This window comes from Mytilus galloprovincialis, chromosome 3, assembly GCF_965363235.1.
Source record: "Mytilus galloprovincialis chromosome 3, xbMytGall1.hap1.1, whole genome shotgun sequence".
NCBI lineage: Eukaryota > Metazoa > Mollusca > Bivalvia > Mytilida > Mytilidae > Mytilus > Mytilus galloprovincialis.
The window spans coordinates 103,517,524-103,544,955 of NC_134840.1; the positions used below are offsets into that span (position 1 = coordinate 103,517,524).

A 27,432-nucleotide genomic window follows, 5' to 3' on the forward strand; every position below is an offset into this window, starting at 1 on the left:
AAAATGTTGAAGACCGGTTTTGCCAATTGGATGTTAATGCTTGGACAAGAAAGAGCACGCCTTGCTATTATACAAAATATATAGGACAACCTCCCTGTACCCTGGATACAGTTTGTTATGTAGTACACATTATTGTTCCTGGTGAATTTAAGATAAATTCAATGAACAAGGAAGATGTGTACGCTCATCCTGTTGCAGTAGCAAGTGGAAGCCATGGTAAAATCTTGTCTTTGATTTACAGCCTATGTAACATACAACACTTATCACCAATAACTAAAATGACAATGAGAAATTGGGATAAAGACTTTGGAAAATGTGTTAGACAAGAAACAGCCATATTTAAAGCTGGTACCTTGCCATTGAATATGCAAAACAATAAATGTGACATCAGGAGAAAAAATATCCTTTCAGTGGAATGTCCAGTCTGTGGACCCCCCTACCTCCTCTTTAAATCTAAGAAATCAATTACAAATCAAGGTGAACACAATTCGAAGGAATCGAATACTTTCTGACAGAAAAAAAAAACACCAAGCACCAACTGAATGATACCCATCATGGCAATCTACATCCAGTCAAAATGACACTTCTAATAAAACATAATCAGTACACCTTATTTTCTTCTTATAGTTGATGTGTTCCCTCGTTTTTAATTTGTAACCCGGATATGTTTTCTCTTTAATGATTTTTGACATTTGAACACCAGTATACTTCTGCTGCCTACTATTCTTGTATCTATGTAGTGAGTTGAGACACAGACACATCGAATGGGTCAACTTATTCGTAATGCTATACTGATAGTGTGTTGCAATATCAACCCACCATACCCAATACATAGATTGTCAAACAAATAGCATAACATTTTGACGACATCATCTTTGATGTATTTTTTTGTTGTAAACAGTTTGGTTCTTCCCAATGTTAGGTGTTTATAATCTCATAACAATGTTTTTGTATCAATGAATCCAATTTTGTGGGAATGGAGTACTGTTTTATGAACTGAAGATGAAGTCGATCTTTCAATTGGTTACAGTAGTATAGAGTGTAGAAAAATAAATATTATTGACGTAATTTAAAAATGGTAGTAATCGTGATTGAAAATTTTGCTTAGATCTTAAGAACCTTTAAGAAACCCCACTGGTTAATTATACCTCCTCACAATATATTTAAAGGTATCGTTTATTGGAGGGGAAATGTTAGTAAGAACTATAAACGGATCTTCTTAGGCGAGCATCTAGACGACCACACTGTATATTGTTCTTTAAAGGGGATTGTTTAGGAAGGTTTAGTATCCAGTATAAAGACGTGATTTTCATCGTTCACTTTTTCGAAAATATCAATAAAACACATGCAAGATACCAGAATTAATTTAGTATGCCAGACGTGCATTTCGTCTCATTCACTCATAAGTAACGTTCGAATAAAAAGGAAAACAGACCAAACTAAAGCATTAATTTGAAAAGCACCGATGACCTAAAGGTTTTGAACAGCTGAGGTTATATATTCCTGAGGTAAAATCACCTTTAGCGTTTCGAACAATTCAAATTGTAATGCATACGTAGGACAATACTATTCATAATTCATGTCATTCACACGTCCTGTCTACTCCTAGGCTGGCGATACCATCGGGGAGTAAACCTCAACCAGCAGTGGCATCGGCCAAATGGTTTAAGTAAAAACTGATCAAAGATGCTAAACTTATAAATGTGTACGCCAAAAATCGTTTTATCTTATTAAAACAAATTAGAGAAGCTGGGATAAAAAGTAAAAAGGCAAAATAAAGTCCGATTTTAAGAGTAATGTGGAAATATATCTCCTAAAGGTTATGCCAGATACCGCCAAAGGAGAAAAAAGATAGTTTTCGTGATTTTTCAAAATCGCCTCATTCATGACGGATAAGGAATATATAGGTTTCATTCCGAAATGTGCTGTGAGTTAGATGTTTAAATTTAATCACTCTTTGATATTCTTATTTTTTACCAAATTTATGAACAACTCTAAACACATATAGTTATATTATGGTTTCGTCTCTTTTCACAATCACAGAAGTGTGTGGTATTTTCTCAAGGTAAGCCGCAAAATATTTTTTCTCTAAAGCTACCATACGAAAAAAATCATTTCAAAAAGGTTTTGAAATATAACTGCAATGATGAGCAATGATGATTGACAAATAACTATAATTAGCTCCTGTTTTCATTCATCTAAAAGTTATGAAATCATTAATGTCTTTTGCTTTTTAATTAAATTCATGAAATAAAAACATCACATTGGCGGAACACGTTGATATATAACCAAACTCCTAACTAACGTCAAATTTCCTCATTTCCAATATACAGTGTTATTATTTTACTCATTTCTTTATAATTTGTGATATATTTGTACGTAGTGTTATTATTCTGTGGTTATATCTTTTGATGGTATCATCTGTACCTCTATCTTCTCTTCATTACAAATAATAACTGTTATTTCTCCCGATCATTAATATCCTGATGACGGTATTAGCTGCGATCTGGAATAATTTAATGCATGAGTGAGTCCATATTAATAACAAATGATGGTCGTCTTATTGTTTAATGCACCTGATGCTAGCGTCTTGTAAGACACGTATCGCAACAATAACAACGGTCTAAATTGTAATTAACACAAGAAAATATCATTGTATGATACAAATTAGGTAATTATAGAAAATTACCCGTTTTTTCCCCTCCCTCCACTCTTTTTTGTAGGGTAATCTACACAAAACGTGTATTAATGTAGTTTATGCATTTTGGTAATGATAATAATTATGAAATGCGTTGCAAATTTGAATTTAATTTATATACATTTTAAAGAAGATTGCATTTTTCAATATACGTCATTCGGTACTATCTGGTTTTATTTTTATTTTTTGTTTGTTTTTGAATTTGTTTACATTTAGAAGGTTATAAATTTTTATATTTATATTGGTGGAATTTACAAGAAATAGCAATTTTAGATTTAAAAAAACAATTATGTTTATATTTTATAAAAACTAGAGGCTCTAAAGAGCCTGTGTCGCTCACCTTGGTCTATGTGAATATTAAACAAAGGAAGCAGATGGATTCATGACAAAATTGTGTTTTGTTGATGGTGATGTGTTTGTAAATCTTACTTTACTAAACAGTCTTGCTGCTTACAATTATTTCTATCTATAATGAACTTGGCCCAGTAGTTTCAGTGGAAACTGTTAATAAAAATTTACAAATTTTATGAAAATTGTTAAAAATTGACTATAAAGGACAATAACTCCTTAGGGGGTCAATTGACCATTTCGGTCATGCTGTCTTATTTGTAAATCTTACTTTGCTGAACATTATTGCTGTTTGCAGTTTATCTCTATCTGTAATAATATTCAAAATAATAACCAAAAACAGCAAAATTTCCTTAAAATTACCGATTCACGGGCAGCAACCCAACAATGGGTTGTCCGATTCATCTGAAAATTTCAAGGCAGATAGATCTTGACCTGATAAACAATTTTACCCCGGACAGATTTGCTCTGAATGCTTTGGTTTTTGAGTTATAAGCCAAAAGCTGCATTTTACCCCTATGTTCTATTTTTAGCCGTGGGGGGCATCTTGATTTGATGACCAGGTCATTGGACACATTTTTTAAACTAGATACCCCAAGGATGATTGTGGCCAAGTTTGGAGTAATTTGGCCCAGTAGTTTCAGAGGATAAGATTTTTGTAAAAGATAACTAAGATTTACGAAAAATGGTTAGAAATTGACTATAAAGGGCAATAACTCCTAAAGGCGTCAACTGACCATTTCGGTCAAGTTGACTTATTTGTAAATCTTACTTTGCTTAACATTATTGCTGTTTACAGTTTATCTCTATCTATAATAATATTCAAGATAACAACCAAAAACAGCAAAATTTCCTTAAAATTACCATTTCAGGGGCCGCAACCCAACAATGGGTTGTCCGATTCATCTGAAAATTACAGGGCAGATAGATCTTGACCTGATAAACAATTTTACTCCATGCTTTGGTTTTTGAGTAATAAGCCAAAAACTGCATTTTATCCCTATGTTCTATTTTTAGCTTGGTTGGTTGGCCGGGTCACCGGACACATTTTTAAAACTAAAAACCCCAATGATGATTGTGGCCAAGTTTGGTTTAATTTGGCCCAGTAGTTTCGGAGGAGAAGATTTTTGTAAAAGTTAACGACGACGGACGCCGGACGCAAAGCGATGGGAAAGGCTCACTTGGCCCTTTGGGCCAGGTGAGCTAAAAAATCAGATGCAAGTCAACAATATTTAAATACAAAAAGTATTAATCCCTTATTTACTAAAATGTATGCTACATGGTTTAAGGTTTACACCTGTGCGTAGTAATACTTTCCTTTACATATGTACTTGTCCCAAGTCAGGAGCCTGTAATTCAGTGGTTGTCGTTTGTTTATGTGTTACATATTTGTTTTTCGTTCATTTTTTTACATAAATAAGGCCGTTAGTTTTCTCGTTTGAATTGTTTTACATTGTCTTATCGGAGCCTTTTATAGCTCACTATGCGGTATGGGTTTTGCTCATTGTTGAAGGCCGTACGGTGACCTATAGTTGTTAATGTCTGTGTCATTTTGGACTTTTGTGGATAGTTGTCTCATTGGCAATCATACCACATCTTATTTTTTATATTCTTTCCTGTATGTTATTTTAGGACTGGGCCCAACCATGTGGTGTTAAGACAAATCAATCAAAACCAAGGAGTTAATCGTATAAAGTCTTTATACTTTATAAAATCATTTTTGCAAAGAATTCCGCTCAAGTCTTAAACTTGAAGTGAGGTCAGATTTTTGTTTGATCCATGTTTTGGGGTCTCACTGTGAAGAACAACAATGAAAGCGCTGTCCCTTGCCTTTTATGTCTTTTTTTTCGTGTGCATGTACTAATTTTGTGTTATGGGTGGACACTACTTTTTTCTTCAAAAGTCCAAAGTCCGATAACTCTGTTATGGCTTGAATGATTAAATCATAAAAAAGTGTGTTTAAAAAAAGGCAAAATTGTCTCAAACGATTGGAAGGATACATAACGTAATGCAATACTTCAAAATTTAAATACAGCTGGTTTCAAATTGACAAAAGTTTACAATTTCTGAAGTTTTTGGACCTATTTTATTTCTTCATTTCTGGAACACCTAGTATCACTCTTGGTTAATGTCAATATGCTTTAGTAATCTTTGCCTGTTGTTGAATTACTCTATTATTGTTCATAACCTGTATATTTTGTATATTCTGATAAACATGTCGAAATGTACTATTATATTATATGATTATTATTTTGTCTGAGGTGTTCTTGCAATTTTTTGTACTACATTCCCGTTATGTAATGTTGTCATTTTAGAGGTATATTTAACAATGCTATAACGCGCAGAGTTTTGGCTTGCCATTAAACTAGGTTCAACCCATCATGTTTTCTTAAAATGTCCTGTACCAAGTCATGAATATTGCAGTTGTTATCTAATAGTTAGTTTCTATGTATGTTGTCGTTTTTTTTGCACTTAAGTGTTCTGTTGCTTCGTTGTTTTCCTCTTAAAGTTGATGTGTTTCCCTCGGTTTTAGTTTGTAACCCGGATTTGTTTCCTCTCAGTCGAATTATTTCTTTTGAACAGCTGTATACTTCTGTTGCCTTCATTCATATTTTTTTCTGAAATAATACATACTTTAAAAGTCTTTTCGTCCACATTTAAACATTTGGCTTTAAATGTAACACACGGTTTCTAAGAATCTGAGTAGTGAATTTTTGTTCTTTCCTTTGAGAAGAGAAGATTTTTGTCTTTTGACATCTGACTGTTTATTGAATAAATTCATAATATATTCGTTTGTAGTTTATATATTCATATTTTACCAATATATTAAGCACGTTTATTAAAATGTATTTAAAGAAAGCTTAAAATGAAAGAATTTACAGAGATACTTACAGGATGTGCATGAGCTACCCCAGTCCTAATTATGATGTTTATAAACGGCTTTACAATTTAGCACAACAACTAAATATGTGCATCGAACGTAGTGAGCATTCACAAATTACACATACATGCATGTTATGAATTATATTAAATTTGTCATTTTTATCATATTTTATTTACCAACATAAGGATGTGCTTGCCATTTGCCCTGTAAGCTGCACTGGCGTAAGATCATTATCAAAAGACTAAAAGTAAAACAAAGCAGAAGGAATTATCTGCAGTTATATATATATAAACTCATCATAGATACCAGGATTAAATTTTGTATTTACGCCAGACGCGGGTTTCGTCTACAAAAACCTCATCAGTGACGCTCGTATCCAAAAAAGTTAAAACGGCCAAATAAAGTAAGAAATATATGTATTCATGTTTTAGGATTAAAATGGATGCATATTTCCTGTTATTTATATCTAATCACATATCATTTGAACTATTGTCACGGGATGTCTGTTTCAATATCTACCCTATGCTGTCTTAAAGACATTAAATAATGACTCCTATAAGCTTCTCATCTCCAAATGCCGTGTATTATTGATGCTAAATGCACTAGAAAATAAAATGAAGTCACTAATAGCATCAAAGCTGTTAGCAGTTTCTAGCCAAATACGATTAAACGATCGCGATAGGCTAATTCTCCGTATCAAATGGTGTTTGTGTGGATGAAAAGCGTCTTGTAAATGTGATTTTAGAAACATTGCTAAGCCTTAAACGATCGGTAAATTGTTGAGACGATTTTCAATCAGTGAACAATCACATCACACGCGTCCTTTGGTTTACCCATTTACGATAGTGTGGTTCTATTATATTTATACGTTTCTAGTATTTTCAAAAGTAATAACTATTTCATAAACCTATTATGTCATTTTAACAAAAACATTATCTGGTTTTGAATTGAAATAGCAAATGTTGAGAAAAAAACCACAATAAGGATGTGATTAATATTATTTTACTTAAAACGTCAAGAAATGTTGTTGTGCATATTTTCAATAGCATTTTAATTACAGATTTCAAATATGTTTGGCTCATAAAACTGCTTGATAAACATGGCTAAGTTTTAGATTTTGTACCAAAATAATTGTTTTAAAAGAGTGACGAAAGATACCAAAGGGACAGTCAAACTCAGAAATCTAAAACAAACTGACAACGCCATGGCTGAAAATTAAAAAGACAAACAGACAAACAATAATACACATGACACAACATAGAAAATTAAAGAATAAACAACACGAACCCCACCAAAAACTAGGGGTGATCTCATGTGCTCCGGAAGGGTAAGCAGATCCTGCTCCACATGTGGCACCCGTCGTGTTGCTTATGTGATAACAAATTCGGTAAATAGTCTAATTCGGTAGGTCACATTCATGAAAAGGAAGGGAATTGTAGTTACGACGTAAGGACCATATCCGATATCATTTGTGAAACGGTTATTCCATAACGGTCAACCAACTCGTGATGGTGTCCGTAAAATTTACGAAGGGATGATTTCAACTTGAAACTCTTGGTTTAATAGCTCCCTTGTGAGCAGCAACCCTCTATCAAGAAAATCATGATAGGAAATGCAAGCACGTGAATATCGTATCAATTGGGAGATATATGCCCCGTATGCAGGTGCTGCTGGAATGTTGCTTCTTAGAAATGGAAAGTTCACAATTGGAAAGCTGAAATTATCTCTTTTGTCGTATTCGGTATTTTTGTTATTTTATTCTTTTTTATTTTTAAATTGTTTGACTGTCTGTATATACAGCAGCTAGTTCTTGATTTAGACGATGATTTTTTTCTTTGATTTTGCACTTCATCGAATGTTTCATTTCCATTATGCACAATTGACTAAAGACAAATTTTATTTATTGATGAATCTTTTTAAATATTCAAATGTATTTTTAAAAGACTCCAAAAATGCAAGAACGACATCTTTCATTTTTTTTAACATACACAAATCAAGCCTTATGCCAATTATAATTTGAATGTTATTTTCATAATGTACAATAATGTTTTTTTTTTATTTATTGCAGGAATGCTAAACTGACTTATGTTGTTTGTTTCATGAAAATAAGGAGATGTGGTATGCTTGTCCATTGCAATGTAAGCAATGATATGCCAACCGAACAAGCTTCAACAATGAGTAACTACCATACAGTATCGTCATATATAAACGCCACCATAATCAACAAAATGTAAAACAAAACAAACGAGAAAACCACCGGCCTGATTTATTGTGTAATAGCATAATAAAAGAACTGAAAAAATGTTTGCATTGTCATGACACATCTAATTTGCATGAAGCACAACATATGCAAGTGTATTACAAAAACAATTTATTTGTATAACAAATGTGTGAAACAAAAAGAGGAAAACCGTTGCACTTTCATAAATTTGCATTATTATGATCACATAATTAAGTTTGAAAATGGAAATGGAGAATGTGGCAAAGCGACAACAAACAGACCAAAGAGCAAAACCACTCTTGCTTTTCGAATTTTGAACTGGAAACGCGGGAAACGTTCTTTCTCACCACACAATGTTTCTCCTAAGGCATGATAAAAACACAGTGAGTATTTGTACATCCTCTTGAGTACACATCAATTACTATCTTAGCTAGCTATAAAACTAGTTTTAATCAACCGTTTTCTACATTAAAAATGTTTGTACCAAGTCAAGAATTTGATAGTTCACGGTTATCAATTCCTTTGATGTGTTTCAGCTTTTGATTTTGCCATTTGATTAAGGACTTTTCGTTTTTAATTTTCCTCGGAGTTCGGTATTTTATTCTCTTTTATTTTTACTGAAGGAGCGAAAACATCTATTTTTATATACACCGGCTATCTTAGAATAATAAATATAGAAAACAAACTACAAGTTAATATTTTCTTTGAATTCAGGAGGAAGTTTTTATAATATATACCTTGGTACATATAAAAAATTACGTTTACTCATGGCGGGTTTATGAATCTGTAATCATGGTCATAATGTATACTGGTGACATTTGTATGAACTGCTATTTCAGAAAAAAACCCATAAAGAATATATTAGTATAAGCAAATATCAATTTCTATCGTAAGCATTTTAATGAAATAAGTGACAGGTCTCTTTTAGCTTTTAAAACCAGCATCAACATACCATTTTTTTCCTGTACCAAGTCATGGCAGTTGTTAATTTATAGTTTGTTTCTGTGTATGTTGCATTGTCGTTGGTTTTTTTTGGTTGCACTTTAGTTGTCTGTTGTACACAGGAAAAATTGCAACATATGATTTTCATATGTTTTATAAAACATATGAAAAACATATGATTTTTATATGTTTTTCATATGTTTTGTTCAACATATGATAATCATATGTTTTAAAACATATGTTTTCTGTCTGTTTTGAAACATATGAAAAACATATTCATATGAAAAACATATGTTTTTCACGAAACATATGAAAAACAGCTGTTGAAAATCTTATGAAAAACATATGTTTTTTATGAATCATATGATAAACATATGTTTTTCTTTATGTTGAAAATTACGTGAAAAAGGTATTTTTGTGGTATTTGAAGAGCATATTTAGCCTATTATACTCCCAGATTCAGCATATTAATCTATAATCTAACACCATATATTAGTGATAAACCCTGATAGTTTTGCATGGTAAGCCATGGTTCACAAATCTCATTAGTGATCTTAGATCGAAGATGTTGAATAAATGTGTAAACATACATATGTTTTGCCTATGTATAACTATGATATTACAACAAATGCATAAGATAATGCATGAATCTTTAAAGAAATGATATATGCCAATGCTAAGGAAAATGCATACTTAATATTATTAACTTAAAAGTACTTGTTTCAGTCACAATATAATCATAAACTTAAGTTATGAAAATATTGCAAAGTCAATAAAGTCAATCAACAACGCATAGGGGTTGTAGTAAAAAATCTCCACAGAAATGAGATGTGCAGACGCTTATATAATAACATGTCAAATACCATAGACTTACCATACATTAGGTGATCCCTCGTAAACCAATTCATCAGAAACTTTAACATGTAAGCTATAGAAAAGTTCAAAGTCAATAGACCATGACTGACAGGGCCGTAACTAGCCTCTTTTAATAGTGAGGCAAAATATATTCGCCGAGCAGAGCGAGGCGAAAAATTTTGGGCGAGGGGTCTGGGACTTAAGGCCCCCAGAAGCTCTGAGAAAAATAACGCAAAATCGTGCATTCTGAGCTTTTCCCAGACTGTTTCTTGCATTGAAACGGCTCAATTAATTTTTAGATATTTTTTTCGACAATCAGGTCCCAAAGCAAAAACAAAGATACATTGTAATTTAAGACTTTTAGGTATTAGAGACAACATTAAAAGACCGATATGTAGGGTAAAGCAAAAATCGTAATTCTCATAATTATTAATACTGTATTTGTCTGTCTGTTCCTGTCTTGTATAATTGTGATTAAACTTTGGTGATTTTTTTATGACTAGATTTAAATATAGTGACATTGCAGTATTATAATTTAAGTACCAGTACTTCTTAAGTCCACAATAGGGACCATCTTCACCTTGTTTTACGATCTTTTACGGTATTAATGATTCTTTAAAAGTATTTTTGAAGACCATCCGGCAACTATCAAGATGAAGAGCAGAAACACAAACTTTGACCATTGATCATTTGTATTTTATGTATTGACTTTGTGTGCGATTATATCCCCATACTCCTTTATTATCGGTTAAAGGGTCTCAACACGACTTAATGCAAGTTTAACCTTTCAATGTAAAAGATCATATATGGCAATACCTTGTTTTTCTTCAAATTATTTGATACCGGGAAATATGTGACATTACTTTTATTCAAACCATGTCAGCTATCTAGTTTTATCTACATTTAAAACAAACTGTTTTGTATTCTTTGATATCAATTTCAATTATCCAAGCAGAAAGGACATTTTTTGTGTCCACTGAGTAGCATCGCATGTTCTTATAATATATTTCTGGCATAATACTGCACATCGGTGGACATGCAACATTGCAAAACCACGTTTACAAATGAAAATCAACGCTCAGACTATAGTCATAAAGTAGGACAATAAATGAACAAAAGACAAACCCGGAACACAGAAGTACAAACAATAGACCATCAACTCTGAAAACTAAAGGAAAATAGAAACATGGATAAGGAAAAACACCCAGGGGATACACCAGAGAATGAAGAGAACTTGCTTCTTGCAAGACACTTTCCGTGAAAACAATTTGATATTTGCCTCATTTGCCTCAATGTAGTTACGGCCCTGACTGAAGGGGCTTGGACCAAGTTATCTTCATTGAAATGATGAGTTTCAATACAGTACTATTATTTTCTAAAAGAAGTCATTTGTATGTATTTCCCATAGGGTCCTATGTTAAAGTAAGTCCCCTGCTGGTGGCCATTTTGGATGATGGCTACAAAGTAACAGCACTTCGTCAGCACCTCATAAGGAACATTCATGCTATGTTTGGTTTGATTCCATTCAGTGGTTCTCCAGAAGAAGTTCAAAATGTAAAAAGTTTACACCGCCTGATGCCAAGTGATGAGAAAAGCTCATTGGAAATGAGATGTGCCTACGTCAGAAACAGTATTCCTTAGTCCTGCTTTTTGATTCAAGGTGACACAAAAACCAGAAAAGAAGGATTTTATTTTTTTTATATATTGATTAAACAAGACACCATTGTAATATGTATGATTAGACATGGTGAATGTGTCCAAGAAATAACAACATGAAATCTACACAATTCAACTCAAGCATATGAAAGTGTAACTTGATAGAGTATATACGTTTCTGTCTCGTGGAATTGTGAAATAGAAGGCAATACATTCTTGCTCAATCCTGTGTCGCTTTTTTATCCATGTGTTTCTGTAATTTTAATTTCAAAATGACTGAGTGACGTTTTTACGGCGAACTGGTCAACTCCACTATAGCGAATCACACGACTTTAACATAATCAGTAAATACCAGCAAAAAACATCATTTAAGGTAAAGAATTGTCGTATGAAAAAAAATACACGGGAAATGGCAAAGTTCTCGAAGTCTTGTCTGATTAATCAGTTTACCAAAAAAAATGTCCAAGCAAAGGGGGCGTATGCCCCTCTACGCCCCCCTTTTTTGCCCCCACCCTCTGGAACCGCCACTGACAGTGATACTCAAATTGCAGACTCTTATTAGTAATAACAAAAATCTGTGTTTTCTGTGACCTCATTTTGTAAAATATATATACATGATATTTTATTTATTACACTCTAACTGTCTAACAGTTACATTTAATTATTCTCTGATTTAGAATAATTCTCGTTTGTCAATTTTTCAAACTTCACCATCATGCCCCCTTCAGCACAGTTATTTAATAATGAATGGAACAAAATGTGAATGAGTTATAAATAATAGATAATTGATTAAATATCTGTTATTTAGTTTTTCTTTATTCTCACGATTCTTCCAGAGACACTATATATGCTCTGAGAATAATGATTCTTTATTCTATATTTTTGCTTTTTAACTAACTTTGTTGGTTTTTTGTCCTTATTTAATTCCCCATTCTCGATTCCAGACTAAGTTAACTCTCACATAAATGATATGATATTATACGTAAATGTACGAAAGCTTGGATCCTCGAATACGGAAAACCGGAAATCTTTTCACCGTGGTCGTTTTTGTGTAATATGACGCGGAAGGACGCTCGTCTGCTGATGTTTGAAATGGTCAGACGTTGACACAAAGAACTTTGGTTTTTCAAACAGATGGTTAAAAAAGCTATTGTAAACAGATATACTGAAATGGGTTACATTACCGATTAACTGGAAGAAACCGGAGAACGAAACATACATTTAAAAAAGTCATCACAACAAAAGTGTATCCGGATAACTTTTTTGTACTTGTCCAATGAAAGGTAAATATAATCATGCACATTTTTAGGACGATGTTAGACTAGTTTTATACTTTCATGAAAAAATATATAGTCACTTTATCCACGTCATGCATGTAAACCCCGAAAATCAGTCAAAAATTGACAAAAACGGAAGCAAGTAAGCTCGCCACACTGGCACTGGTAAAACGCCAAACGCCTCACTTTTTTTAACAACACGGCCTGTTTTTTAAATTGCTCCACTCTTTTTTAGGGAGCTCAGTCTCATTCATCTACCATTTGAATTGTATGGGAGAAAAGGGAGTGGTTGGGGGTTGGATGAAATTGAAATATCGAGGACGAGTTTTGAGTAAAAATCTAAAAGCCAGGACCCCCCCAAAAAATAGTAAAGTGTTATTTGGCCTGTCTCGCTGAGCTCTATGGTTACCCGAGGGGTTGATACAAGCTATGCTTAGTGTAAGAGTGCCCTTACCTTCCTACAAGGTGTCAGTCCCAGCTAACCTCGTCTAGCCCCAGATATCAGGCGCATTGCCTTGCTCGTTCCGTGGTGAGAGAGATGTCATCGAGGAAGAGGCTGGAAGTACCCAACTGTTACGTCATGTCATGTGTCCCTTCGGATCCCTCGGTGATGTACCAGTACCCTTGTGACAGGTTTGGGAAACCCCCTAGAACTCCGGGGCAATTACACTACACCCCCCTCCATCTTAAAAAGGAGGAACTACAGTTCCGACAAAAACAACTGTATAATATTACAAAAATTCCCAAGGGGAAGACTGGCAGCGTCTTTTACTAATTAAACCATGACACAGGGTATCCTAAGTATCCACCCCCCCCCTTTATCCTGGATAAGGGGAAAATTGACAAAACTTAATATTTCCCAAGGAGAAAAAAAAAATTTAATTACCCATGTAAAAATAAACATGAAAATCGAGCTCTGAACAGCTATCTTATCTATGGAGTACCAAACTCCCAACAATTTACACACCAGAGTTGCCACAGGGTGCCAACCTCAACAGGTTCTTCAGGACAAATAACAGCCGAACTCCAGGTCGACCATAGCCATATGCTATTCCAACTTATACAGTCCTGGACATGGGTCTCATTACAAGACAATAAACTGCGTGTGTACATGTATGTATTCAGACCTTAACAGACAATATCATACTTCAAAATATAAAACTATTTCAATATCCAAATGACAAGTTCATTAATACCGCCCTGAATTTCTAAATGAAACTAACTAACATGTAAATGTATATCTTTATACATAATTTACAACCGACTAAATACTATAGGTCTATAATCCCAAAACTGGGAAGGATGTACATGACCATAAATAATTTGACTCTTGTCAAAAAAAAACCACATATATAGTGCCTCTATATAAGGATGCATTTAACTATTTTACTACTTTAATAGTTAGTATCACCAAAATTTACATAATAACAGGGTCATGACACCACTCTTATATATCTGTTTCAACTATTCAACATATTTGTACACTTTACATGTGAGAGTGTGAATCAAAAAAAAAAACTAATAAAAATCACAGAAAATACAAAAATGGTTCACACTCAACATAATTTCAAAGGCGTTAAATCCCAAACTGGGAAAACTGTTCTATTTTTTACAATTTTATTACTGAAGGCGCCTCACTTCAATGTGAGGACGGTGACCTAACAGGTCAAAACATACACTATCTTCTAAGACTGTTCCCTCACAGATCAGTGAAACATTCCCACTTTCAGGGAAGCGGTCTTTTACTACCTTGTACAGTTCCGTCATAGAACTTACTCTTGCCATACACTGCAAACCTTCATACTGTATAACCACAAGTGTTGGAACTTGAGGGCTCTGACTCAACTTGAGATGTGAAGAAGAATGCTCTACCTGGGATTCAGCTAGTTGTGAAACTTGGCGTCCTAGGAGAAATGTGGTTTCATTCTTTGGAGAATGGTGTGCATTTGTTTCATTGTCAGCAATATTGGACTGCAATTTTCTCTTTTTGCTAGATGTTTCAGTGTTCAAACTTTCACTCTCATAGTGAATTTCTTCTATTTCGTCCATTACTATGGTACGTCCTTCTTGTTCAGACTGAACATTGTCTTCCTCCCCTTCTTTTTGAGGGATTGCTGACTCATCTTGAGCTTTGTTAACAAACACTGGCCAGAAACTGGCATTCATCTCAGCAAGTTCCTCAGGTTCAGGAGGATTTCTAGGATTGTAGCTAAATCCTTCGGCTACCATATCTTGTTGTTCAGGGCTTAAAAAGTTTAGAACTGAAGTAAGGACTCTCCAGTTGAGTAAACAGGCAGGGCTGTTTATCGGTCGCAAGCTATATCTGAAATAGTCTGTCCATCCCATCTCTTTACAAACTGTACGATGGACTTGCATTTGTATCCCTGTAACATGTGTAGAACGGGGCACAAAAGACTTCTCATTGAGGAAATTCACCAAGTCTTTGGCAGTCACTGTTTCCTGCCTGGTTAACCATTTTGCTAGGAGCATAACCACATAAGCTCTATGTTGGTGAAATCGTCTATCCCCCATCAGTCTTTTGGAATGATAGGTCTGAAAGATTTCAGAAAGATGTTCTTCAAAACAATGACGTTTTACGTCTCTTCTATCTACCACTACTGGGCAGTTCTTTACAGGACATTTACGGTCTGTTCGACTTTGAACACAAGTCCTCTCCCTTTTTCTACTTTTGGGACAAGTATAAAACTCAAGGCTCTCTCTTGATTCTACCTTGTCAACCCTACTGTCTCTACATTGATCAGGCTCAGATCCCTGTGTAGATGTTGAGGCCCTCATGGCTAGGTTAGACTCTACTTGAGGAACGACTGTTTCAAGATGAAATTCAGCATTGCTGGCTGGGAACCTTTGTGTTGACCCTTCTGTTCTGGGTTTCTCATCTGACGATGAATCTGAAGTGTTCTTTCCATGAACAACGTTGACATTAGGTTCATGAGTTATATTTTCATCTCCTAGTATTAGTGGCATGTTCCTATTCTGTACAGTTAATGTTAGTTCTCTTATATTCATGACAACTCTATTATGCATGAGAAAGTCACATCCCAGTATCATATCACATGAAACTGGAGCTACATACAGTTGTTGATTGAACTGTATACCTCCAATCTTAAACTTTATAGGACTAGAAAGCCTGCATGGCATTGTCATGTTGGTACCAGCACCATGCATGGTAGTCTCCCTGATAACATAGGGCTTAGGCTCCAAAGTGTCAAAAAATGTGTCCTTTAGAATAGTAACTTCAGAACCAGAATCAACTAGAGCAAGTACTTTCTTTCCTGCAATCTTTACCTCAACTCTAAAGAGTTTGGCTGCTCCTAGTGATCTCACTGTACTGATTCCAGACAATACTCCTTCGGAATCATAAAAATCATCTTTGTTATTCTCATTAAAAGATACTTGTTGAGATGTTGGCTCTTTGTGTACTGACTGTCCTGTATCTTGTACATATAGATCTGGACAGTCTTTGATATAATGACCTTGCTGGTGACAATTAAAGCATGCGTTATTATAATAATCATGTCTGGTATATCTCCTGTCACCTGAATTATTCCCTCGCCCACGACTTCTGCCATTATTACGTCTAGGCGAATAATCAGAATACCTGTTGTCTTGGTTAGGTGACCTAGAATTTGGACTGGTTTCCTGTTTGGCTGATTGTTCCTGAACCAAACTGGTTACTGCGGACATCATTTTCTCTATATACTCCTCTATGCGAAAGAGACGATTATCCATACTGGACTTGGTGCTACCTACACCAAGAACTACTGGTGAGTTAACAGACTTCTCTGAAAGAGATTCCTCCTCCTTCTTGCTAGTTTTCTGAATGGCACTGACTGCCTTTCTAGTGTACTGACACCATCTAATCATATCCAAGGCTGCATCCATGGACTTTGGTTTAGAGATACAAGCTTCTGTTCCAGCAACTGTATCATTACAACCCTGACAAAACCTCATGATTGCCTGTTCAGTCATTAGTTGTTCACTGTACCTGCTATATGCTCTAGTGGCGAGAGTCAACACTCTTTCCGACCACTCCTCCAAGGTCTCATTTTCTCCTTGGGCACTTGTCTGGAACTGAACCTGTGAGGTTTCTGGCAGTTCTTGATGACCAAATCTCTTGTTCATATTAGATATGATATCAGTAAAACTTGCTGTTTTGTTGTTTTCTAGGATTAAGGTGTAATACTCACTGGCTGCATCATCTAGGCACCAGCAGAGCTGTTCCCTTTTTTGTTTATCTGTCCACTCGGCCATTTTAGCATAACTAGAAAACTTGGTATAAAAGGCTTTCCAGTTGCCCTTCCCATTATAGCGGAGCGTTTTCGGGATCGAGGACAGAAATTGTCTTTTCTCTATTTTCTCCTTTTGTCTACTTTCCTGACTGCTTTCAGAACTTTGACCATCTGTGTCAGATTCTGATCGGAAGTCACTAGACATTCTAGACCTTCTAGGACTTGAACGACTACGGTGTAATGGAAAACTCCTTACACTTCTTAAAGGTGAGAAATCACGCTGTTGATTCTTATGAGGTCTGTTGTACTCAGGTTCTGACCTTCGCTTTGTTCTGGACTGGCGGTATGCTGAAACATTTGACATGTCAGAATCACCTATATATTTATGTCTAGGATCACTTCTTTCTTGTCTCCCATAGTAATCACTATTATATTCATTCTGTCTTGCTGAAGGTTGGTTGTAATGCAGCTGAGGTGCTCCTGATGGTGGAGGTTGCTGCTGTGTGCCAGGCATAGGTAACTGAGGCACGTGTAATAGTTGTGACTGACCCAAACTTGGGTACGTCAAACCAGGTATGAATTGATGGTTGTAAGGCATTAAATTTGTTGGTGCTTGTGGCGGTGGTTCACCTCTAGGAGGTTGATACATAGAAGTTGGGTGACCAATCATCTTATGTTGTTGAACTTCTGGTACAGAACTTGGTGGTTGAAACCTTGGTTCTGGATAATTTGGTTTTTGATGAACAACTTCACTAACCTGTTGTTGTAGCCGCTGTTGAGGTATAGAAACCGGCGCTGCAGCTAGATGTTGTTGTTGCACAGGCTGTGCATAGTTAATGACCCCTTGTTGAAGCTGGTCTAGCCGTTGTTGTAGGCATTGTACTTTATGTTGCATTTGCACTCTTTGTTGACTCTTGTTGACTTCCAGTCGGTGAAGGCTATTGAAGCCATGTTGATATTGGTCGACATAGTGGTGCTCATGTTGTACACTTGGTGAAAAGTGAACATGGTCAGATGTAGGTGTATGCAAGAACCTTGGTTGTTGGTCATAATCAGAGCTATTATATCTAGGCGGAGTCTGTTGCACCTCTTGTTGATGGTTGCAATCTTCCTGTTGATCGACTACAGGGTTTTGAATATGCCAGTTCTGGCTAAGCGGTATGAACATTCTGTCATATGGGACATCACCGTCCTGTTGACTGTCTGGTTGAGGGTGTGCAACCATGTTGATCCTTGGTGGTTGAGTATGATACTCATTGCTACAAACACTCAGGTCTGAGTTCAAACTCTCTGAAGAAAGGCTCTCCTGTGATGGTTCACAATGTAACTGCTCTGACATAGTTAAATGTTCAGAACGACTTTGTATTTGTTCCAGGCGATGTTTGTCCCATTCAAGACTGGAGCAGGCTCCATCCTCTGAGCAAGATGATTCTACCTCATCTTGAGTACCTGTATCCTTAAAACTTGAACAAGGATACTCCTCTGGCTCCATATCAACAATCACATGATCAGGCTTTGGAGGCAACATACTCACAGAACAGGCTCCGTCACGGACAGCTTCCCTGAGCTCAGCTCTTGGTCTTCGTGAAAAATCAATTATACCCAGAATACCTTCTGTCACTCTCAAGTGTGGAATTTGGAATAAAACATCTCTATCAATGTGGATACCTTTTGCCCTAATATCCATGATCCTTCCTGCTATGGCCTCCCCTATGCCAGGTATGCCGGTAAGTATTACCTTAGGACAGGTGTTAATATTGATCAAGTACCCCTGCATAGTGACTTTGTACTTTACAAAGTTATAAAAATTTATTTGACTTTATTCAATATAATTCACAAAATTATATATATATACACGGATCAACAATAATTTTTTATTCAATAAAAACTCAAGTCAAAAATAAATATACACGGAACACTATAAAAGCAAACTGCTCTTGTGTTTGTTTACATCTGTAAACAGAATCCAAGATGGCGACCAAATCTCGCCGCTGACGTGACCTCGCTATCACTAAAGCAAACTTTTCAAAAAGTTTTTCCTCAGCCCAAAAACTATGCAAAAACGATGTATTTCTACAGACTTTCAACTAGAAAGTATACCATCAGACCTGGTTTGTCTCCCTTAGACAAAAAACTTATTTTTAGATTTGACTGAAGGCACTCAAAATTTTGGAGTGATGCCAAAATGGCGTCCAATCCCCTACAGGACCAAAATTTAAACCACCCGCAACTACCAGTAAAGTGTTATTTGGCCTGTCTCGCTGAGCTCTATGGTTACCCGAGGGGTTGATACAAGCTATGCTTAGTGTAAGAGTGCCCTTACCTTCCTACAAGGTGTCAGTCCCAGCTAACCTCGTCTAGCCCCAGATATCAGGCGCATTGCCTTGCTCGTTCCGTGGTGAGAGAGATGTCATCGAGGAAGAGGCTGGAAGTACCCAACTGTTACGTCATGTCATGTGTCCCTTCGGATCCCTCGGTGATGTACCAGTACCCTTGTGACAGGTTTGGGAAACCCCCTAGAACTCCGGGGCAATTACACTACAATAGTAACGACAATGCAGGATAACATTTCCATCATAGCCCCCCCCTAAACCCTTGAAATAAATATAATTTGAACTTCAGCTTTTATCCGACAGCTTATATGTCGGATAAAAGCTCTACAGAGCTTAATTATGTTGTATTGTTATATGTATAACTGACTTTAAATAAATCTTTTATGCTTTTATGCTCATACTTCAATCCCTAATTATACTCCTGCCAACAGTCATGACAGTGGCAACTCACCTTACTTGGGAAAAATCTAAATGAATACAACATCAATATACAGTGCTCCAGCTAGAAATCAAAAGGGGCAGGGTGCCAGTGGAGGGCAGGGCACTTTTTTATGATAGGAAAAGGCACTGCTCATTTCTTTCGTTAACGTTTCTGTGTGTATCACAAGTTCATATTCTTTTTTTTTACTGTATACATGGTATATGTTGTCAATAAAGATGCATAAGGTCCGAGACCGCAATTGTCGTCCCTTGATTTTCGTTATTCACGAATATAGTCCCTAGTGTTGACAGTGGGTTACTTGCCATTAATTTTTATTCCCCTTCCAAAACTATTTCTCCATGTTTAATGCCTCAAATTGCAAGAAAGGGGGTGAAATTATAGTGTAAAAAAATTTGGGTCCCTAATTTTTTTTTAGGAAAGTAGAGTTTGGTCCAGCTGAAAAAGGTTAAAAATTAGCACCTCGGAAGCTGTCAAAAGATTTCAAGACGCCCTATATATAAAATTGTCCATATTTTGAGTTAGAGATGATGAAGTTTTCTATAATTTTGATATAATTTGTCCCAAAAGTAGTACAGCACACTGTAAAAATTTCATTGAGAAAGCGCAGGTGGGATTTTAAAAATTATATATATATGTTATAAAGGTCTGCCAACTTGCCCTGCCCTACTTTAAAAAATGAAAACTTATCTACCCAGATTTTTAAAAAAATGTGACTGTCACCAGTAAAACTGCATTTGCAACCGTCAAATCCACAATTGACGGTGACAACTCTTCAACTACAGTACTGGTATTCCGATTCTAATTCATAACAAAAAGATATAATACGATGGAGTTTGAAAAAATGTATAAATTTGACATACAAAAAAAATCTGTGAAACTTCATGAATGATTTTCAAAGACGTCATGGCTAAATATGACTTCATGCAAATGAAAACTGACAAATTGGAGGTTAATAAGTTGCCTCTTCGATTCAAATTTGGATAAAATCACTGTAAAACAGTGAATTGGAGAAGGTGTTGTTCTATTAATGACAACATTGTAGTAAATCGAACCTTTGTTGATCCAATCAATTCAATATTGCGGCCCCCTCCTTAGTTTTGCCTTGTCAACTGGGGAAATGTATGTATTTATTAGAGAATACATTTATTTAACTACTCGTATATGCTTAATATTTTTAGTGATTTACCAGATAATTGCAAAGAAAACTGTTAATTGTATCATAATATATCTTATAGGTTTTTTAGCCAACTCAAAATCATGCTTTTAGGACCCCCTTGTTGTACTGAGGAAGTGGACCGCTCAAGAAGATGAAAGGTAATATAAAAATAAAAAAATGTAGTATGATTGCCAATAAGAAAAGAGAGGAATTTGTAAAAGTGAAAATTCACTTGTTTTCCAATCCTAATACTAATAAAAGTGTCTTATATTGTAATGTTTAAATTACCTAATTATTTAAAAAAAAAATTGTTTACACTAATGAGAAAAGACAACTCTCCATCAGAGATGAAATGACTTCAAAGTTAACAACTATAGGTCACCATACATCCTTCAACAATGAGCAAAGCCCATACATTATACCATATATACTGTAAATTCTGAAATATTGTGTGGATTTATTATTGCTACCATTGCCATTTTCAGTGGCAGATCCAGAAATTTTCATAAGTGAGGGCCCACTGACTGCCTAAGAGGGGGCCTGCTCCAGTCATGATTCAGTGATCCCTATATAATCAACCAAATTTTTCACAGAAAAAGGGGGCCCTGGCCCCCACCTAAATCCGCCTCTGATTTTATCATTTAAGACTTAAATGCAAGTTTAATTTTTAGGATTTTGAGAAAAATCCTGTTAAATTCATAAAAAATATTTCAAAATGCAACTTTAAATTATTGCCTTTACAACTAAACTCTGTCCCATTTTTGTCAAGCCTTTCGAAAAAGGCAAGACTAAGCAATCCTACATTCCGTCGTTGTCGGTGTCGTCAGCGGCGGCGTCCACACAAATATTCACTCTTGTGGTTAAAGTTTTTGAAATTTTAATAACTTTCTTAAACCATACTGGATTTCTACCAAACTTGACAGAAGCTTGTTTATGATCATAAGATAGTATCCAGAAGTAAATTTTGTGAAAATAAAATTCCATTTTTTTTCCGTATTTTACCTATAAACATGATAAATGGACTTAGTTTTTCTGCGGGAAAACATTACATACACTCTGTGGTTAATGTTTTTAAAATTTAAATAACTTTCTTAAACTATCCTGGATTTCTATCAAACTTGGACAGAAGCTTATTTATCATCATAAGATAGTATCCAGAAGTAAATTTTGTGAAAATAAAATTCAATTTTTCCCGTATTTTACTTATAAATGCACTTAGTTTTTCTGCGGGAAAATATTACATCACTCTGTGGTTGTAGTTTTTTAAATTTTAATAACTCTCTTAAACTATCCATAGTTTGTACCAAACTTGGACAGAAGCTTGTTTATGATCATAAGATAGTATCCAGAAGTAAATTTTGTAAAATGACAAATCCATTTTTTCCATATTTTACTTTAAATGGACTTTTTTTCTGCCAGGAAACAACACATTCACTCTGGTTAAATTTTTAAAAATTTTAATAACTTTCTTATACTATTTTTTATTTGTACCAAACTAAGACAGAAGCTTGTTTATGATCAAAAGCTAGTATCTAGAAGGAAATTTTGTTAATATTTTGTACCTGTGTATCTGTATTTTACTTATAAATGGACTTAGTTTTTCTTCCAGTTAACATTACATCCAGTCTGCAGTTAAAGTTTTTAAAACATTTATTAGATTCATAAACTATCCAGGATTTTTTACCAAACTTGGACAGAAGCTTCCTACAATCCAAATATGGTATCAAGCAGAATATTTTTATTGATTTTTTCCCTCATTTTTGTTGATCTTGCAATTTACAGCAAAAGTAGGCGAGACACTGGGTTCCATGGAATCCTTACAAATTTTTAGCAATAATCATGCTAATAAAAACTTCACAACAATTACAATTTCTGAATTTACAGTAGTCTGGTATATAAAAAGACCCTAAATGAAAACGAAAAATTTGTAAAACAATTCAAACTGAATTACAGGCTTCTGACATGGGACAGGCACATACTAATTGAAGGATGTGATGGGGCTATTGGGGGCTAGACTATATAGCTAGCAGTTTGTGGTGCCAAACCCACTTAACCTGGTACATGTATATATTGATGTGAAAAGGGCTTAACTCACCAGATCTATATACAGTATACAAAAAAGAAATGCATCTAACAAAAACTCACACAAGACATGTTTTTTGACAGTAAATTTATTCACACATTGACATTGGCAAGATACATGTACATTGAAAGGTTGTTCTGTTTGTTAAATGCCTGAAGTACAAATTATAACACAAATGACAACAGGCCCGAGAACACAGTTCTTTCGTAGTGCATTAAATTCAAATTAAAAAAATCGCACCTGCTCTTTCTCAAAAAGATTTTTACAGTGTAGTGTACTACCAGTGAGACAAATAATATCAAAATTATAGAAACTTCTACCAGCTCTAATGTTCACGAGTTTAGTCTTTCCTATATCAAAATGCTGTATTTTAACATGTTGGCCTATTAACTTAAAACAGCAAAACAAAATCTAATAAACATCTGACAGTAATTAATGCCTAGAATGATTTTTTTAACTGTATACAGTAGAATAGATAAATTAAAACCAGAAAGTTCATACTGTACATATATTTATTAGCTAAGCTGTTGATCTTCTTTCTGTTGTTTGCTTACATGTTCTTTGCATTCACTCAAAAGTAAAAGTACATATAGTTCTGTAAAGGTATAAAATAGTGAGCATCAGTTCAATATGTTCATACTAATTACTACATCTAGTTTTTGTCTGGACTTCATGGACTTCTTGATTAAATAATTTAGATTTAAATAATATTCAATTTTAGCTTGTTACCAAAAGAATGGAAAGTACAGTATTAAAACCACTGGTGAACATATACTGTACATGTAGGTGTGAATGTCCTGCAAAAAGAACTGATATCAAAGTATGTTCATCTCCAGAATTGCAGTAAATATAAATAATTTGATGCACTCTGTTCTCAAGTATAATTGTACATGTACACTTGCTTATTTTTCTCTCTTTCCAATGTCAAGTCGGGGGTTAAGAAATTTTGTTATAGCTCACTAGACCAGGGCTAATTGGTAGCAGGATTTTACTAGCCCTGTTGGAAGAGCTGCTAGCCCAACAAAACTGACCCGCTGGCCCGAGTATGACTTACAAATTCAAAGTTTGCTGCAAAATACAATGAATTCTATAAACTTTACAATTTTTATCCGTTGTACAGTAATTTTTAGCTAATTGGATAATCAAAACTATGTCAGCAAAAAAATATCCCATTAGCAGATATATTCAATTCGTTGATACATGTGATAATTGAATATTCCTTGACTATTCTGTAATAATGAGTTGACCAAATCCCGATATGGTACAACTCTTGACCACTGCTATAGTATATTGGTATATAAAAGGATTGGGGTGATTTTTATCAAATACATCATTACGTTTGTGTATTAAAAAGAATTATGAAATGCTCGTATTTGTTTTCAGTTTTAAAAATTCTCTTTATTAAAATAAATCAAATGACCTCAAATATTTATGTGAATAAATATCACCATCCATAGTTTGTGTCTTTTATAATTGTTTTATAAAGGAAGTACAGTAATATTTATATATAAAACGTATACATTTATCACGGGTAAGCTAATTGTGGGCTATAAATTGACTACAAACTGGGCATGAGTCTCTAAACTGAAATAGTATTTGTTAGAAATTTTATTTCTTTAAAATCGAATTCATTTGAATATCAATGAAGATAATCGCTAAGATAGAACATGTAGAATGGTGATGAGGGGATTTTCCACTTTCTATTTTGAAAACGCCAAGAATTTTTTGTTTCTAGTCCGTCGGGCATATTAAGTTACAAGTTTTGGTTGCCCGAGGCCCAAACGCTGTAGTCCCGGGCGTCGGGCTAGTGGATTTTTAAACCCCTGCAAGTATGCTTCAAGGCATCCTTATCCTGATCCCCTCCTGCTCCATACACACACACTCAGAAGTTCAATTAATCAGCATTTACATTGTATAATACAAACCTACCTAGTCAGACTGGCCTATACAATGTATATATTATGAATTGACAAATTTTTTGTTCTTGTTTTGAATACATAAAATATATGCCACTGGACATAGTTTCCGTACAATAACTATAGTTTAAGTAAATGGATCTCTATCTCTATGAAATTTAAATACAAGGTTTGAACCCACAAAAGGAAGATTGGGATTGATTTTGGGGTTATGGTACCAACAGTTTAGGAACAAGGAGCCCAAAAGGGGTCAAAATAAGTATTTTCCTAGGTTCCAGACAATTACTTGTGTATAAGTGTATGGATCTTTCTGAAATTGTACCACAAGGACTTGAAGGTTCCATACCAAAAAAAAAAGAAGGTTGGGATTGATTTTGGGGGTTATCATGGTTATGGCACAAACTGTTTATGAATTAGGGGCCAAAAACAATACTTCTCAAATACTTTGTATAAGTTGCTTATTTCTAGACCAATTTCAATGGGGTTTTATTCTTGAATTCTTGGGGTTCTTTAATATGCTGAATCAAACCCTGTATTAAGTTTTTTTTTAATTTGGTCCCCGTTTGTATAAATATTTGCGTTCTTATATTGGTATCACGTTGTCGGCTATATAAAATGTACAATATATACAATGCAATATTCACTTAACTACCAACTGATAAATTAAAGCAATCTTCACCATTCAGTGATTACAAGCACTCTGATTACCATTCTAGGGTTATGCCCCTTTACAAGTGGAAAAATTGAAGAATTTTTAAGTTTCTGTTCTCTTAACTTAAGTTTGTCTCAACTAAATTTAATGAAATGTGTGCTTATTACCTCTAAACTCAGTTTAAGTTTAGTTTTTGGCAACTTCACTTTTACAGTTCTTGAGTTATGTCCCTTTATAACGTTATATGCTAGCAGGGGCATCATCTGTGTCCTTTTGGACACATTCACTATTTATTTTTTTAGAAGTTACTATTAATTCTAACCATGACTGTATAAATAAATTTGGTGTATTTACTGTCTTCTGATTGGTTAAAATTATTAGTTTTATTTTCAATGTTGTCAATTTTGTCAATTTCTGGCGTTGTGTATTCATACGCCAACATATGTGTGTACGTTGTTATTGTTAATATATATAATATAAAAAGTTCGTTGAGCCTTATTTTTGATAGTAATTTATTTATAATGAATGACAATAACTTATTTTGATTTTATTGAACCATAAAACTAATTTTTGACTCTTGACATTTTACATAATCCGCTTCGCGGATTATTCAATGTGAAGAGTCGAAAATTAGTTTTATGGTTCAATAAATTCAAAATAAATAATAGCCATTCATTAAATGACATTTTATATTTTAATATTTTATGATGTATTTAAATGAGTAGTTATTGTTGCAAACTCCATTAGAATTTTGAATTGAGATCATTTTTGGAATAAGAGAAAGGGGGACGTGGAAAAAAAATTGGGGTGGTGGTCATTTTAGATTTCAGAATTTAAAAAGAAAATTTCTTCAAATATTTTTTCTTTGAGAGGATTAATATTCAACAGCAAAGTAAATTGCTCAAAAGCAAAAAAAAAAAAAAAAATTAAGTTCATTAGACCACATTTATTCTGTGTCAGAAACCTATGATGTGTCAACTGTTTAATCACAATCCAAATTCAGAGCTGTATTCAGCTTGAATGTTGTGTCCATACTTGCCTCAACCTTCAGGGTTCGACCTCTGCAGTCGTATAAAGCTGCACCCTGTGGAGTATCTGGTTAAATTGGTCGCCATTTAGGTCCAAATGCCATACATATTATATACACAGGTAATGTGTAGTACACATGCATGAATAGAGTTAGTTTTCATTATTTAAAAAAAGAGGAAAATATGTAGTATCATTGCCAATGAGACAACTATTCATCAGGTCAAAATGACTGAATGTTAGCAACTAAAGATACAAAAATAAACAGAGTTTTTCATTCATTTAATTAAAAGCATTCACATAAGTATATTTTTTTACATTTTCTATTTTACATTATAGGTAATGAGATGTTGTAAAGAAGAAACAATGAGATGGAGTTAAGGAATGAATTATAAAGAATGAACATGATGAAAGAAGGAACATAGCCAAAATGATACTGAAATAAAAATAAATAAATACATTTGTTAATACATAAATTTGTATGTTTTTAATTAGATATGACATTTGATAGTGATATTAGATATTCACATTTAGGACATATAAGAAGATGTGCTATGTGTGCCAATGAGACAACTCTCTATCCAAGTCGCAATATAGTTCAAGATACAGTCCTCAATACGAAGTGTAGAGTTATATAAGATAACTGGTACAGATGATTGCCAATGATACACTCAAGTGATTATTAGTAATTCT

The 27,432-nt window shown here is 34.4% G+C and overlaps 1 long non-coding RNA gene across 1 annotated transcript; it reads left to right on the forward strand.

The window, feature by feature from the left end:
* Positions 1 to 12,647: 12,647 nt before the first annotated feature.
* Positions 12,648 to 27,169, forward strand: LOC143066676 (uncharacterized). The gene is made up of 4 exons (XR_012975734.1): positions 12,648 to 12,887; positions 21,142 to 21,220; positions 23,867 to 23,965; positions 27,079 to 27,169. It is a non-coding gene; the product is annotated as an uncharacterized LOC143066676 (long non-coding RNA).
* The last annotated feature ends 263 nt before the right edge of the window (positions 27,170 to 27,432 follow it).